This window comes from Gossypium hirsutum, chromosome D11 (genome assembly GCF_007990345.1).
Source record: "Gossypium hirsutum isolate 1008001.06 chromosome D11, Gossypium_hirsutum_v2.1, whole genome shotgun sequence".
Lineage (NCBI taxonomy): Eukaryota > Viridiplantae > Streptophyta > Magnoliopsida > Malvales > Malvaceae > Gossypium > Gossypium hirsutum.
Window position 1 is genome coordinate 40588799 of NC_053447.1, and position 1656 is coordinate 40590454.

General features: G+C 35.7%; 1 non-coding gene across 1 annotated transcript; it reads right to left on the minus strand.

The window, feature by feature from the left end:
• Window positions 1–1087: 1087 nt before the first annotated feature.
• LOC121223866 (small nucleolar RNA R71) lies at window positions 1088–1194 on the minus strand. Its single transcript, XR_005921332.1, has one exon. It is a non-coding gene; the product is annotated as a small nucleolar RNA R71 (small nucleolar RNA).
• Window positions 1195–1656: the final 462 nt, after the last annotated feature.

The window sequence follows — 1656 nt, forward strand, 5'->3', positions numbered from 1 at the left end:
ACCTAATGTGGTTTACAAACTCATGGACGATCGAGTTGCCATGGAATGTTTTTTTAAATGTTATTAAGCATGTTGATAATAAATTGAGTTTAATTAAAGTAATTATCCTAGTTTATTTATGTTATAATTGTTACAATTTATGTTTAATTTTACTAAAATCTATTTCATTCATATAGTTTGTATACTTAGGATAATTTGCATTAGGGATCATTGCATTTAGTTTAATATATTTTAATCACCACTTCTCAACTATAGTATGTTTTTATTTACCAAATTGTTAATATAATTTTACAAATTAAGTGACTTTGTAGAAATACAATCCTTGTGGAGACGATAACTCGATACTTACTTATTACTTGATAACGACTATGGACACTTGCACAAACCCCAGCGTTACAAGTTTTTAGAGCTGTTGCAGGGGATTGTCAATTGTTGCCATAGTCATTTTTTCTGAAATTATTTATTTTCAATTTGTTTTATTCTAACATTACTAACTTATTCTTTTTAATTTTTGTGATTTTCTGTTCAGGTGTTTATGAGCATAGATCGAATTTTCGATTTACCCCCTGTAGACCCTAAAATTGAGTGAACTTTCAGACAAAGAAGACGTGAATGAACAGCTCAAAGACAAGTCGAGATGAACCATGGAAATCAGAATCAAGACCAAGGTAATAAAGCCGATAATGTACGGAATCTTATCCTTATTGTTGATAATAGGGATCGATGCATCAGACAATATGCTGTGATACTATTTAGTGAGTTAAACCCAGGAATGAGAAGGCCAGATATTGAGGCAACCTAGTTTGAATTAAAACCAGTGATGTTTCAAATGCTACAAACGGTGGGCCAATTTAGTGGTATGCCCACGGAAGATCCACAACTCCACCTTCGATTGTTTATGGAGGTGAGTGATTCATTCAAGATAGTCGGTGTGACTATAGACGCACTGAGGTTGAAGTTGTTTCCGTACTCGTTGTGAGATCGAGCACGAGCATGGCTCAATTCATTGCCACCAAGTTCCATATCTACATGGTAAGAATTAGTAGAGAGATTTTTTGTTAAGTATTTCCCACCTAGCAGAAAAGCTAAGTTGAGGAACGAGATCACAACATTCCAACAATTGGATGACGAGTCTTTGTATGAGGCTTGGGAATGATTCAAGGAGTTACTTCGTAAGTGTCCTCATCATGGGATTCCTCATTGTATCTAGTTCGAGACATTCTATAATGGTCTCAAAGCAGATACAAGATTGATGGTAGATGCTTCCGTGAATGGTGCAATTTTGTCTAAGTCTTATAATGAGGCTTACGAGATCATCGAGAGGATCGCGAGTAACAACTATAATGGCCAACAAATCGAACAATCTCAGGAAGACGCATAACCGAAGTTCATGAAGTTGACTCCCTCACTTCATTATCAGCTCAGGTATCGTCTATTTCCTCTATGTTAAAATAGTTAACCGCTAATAGTACTAATAATTTTGCAGCTCAGCCACCAAGTTCATTTGAAGTAGTTTCCTGTGTGTACTATGGGTAAGGTCATTCTTTTGAGAATTTTCCATCAAATCCCGAGTCAGTGTACTATGTGGGGAACAAATATCAAAATAGGAGTGGACAAGGACCCCAGTTCAACTTCTACAATCCTTCATGGCGTAAT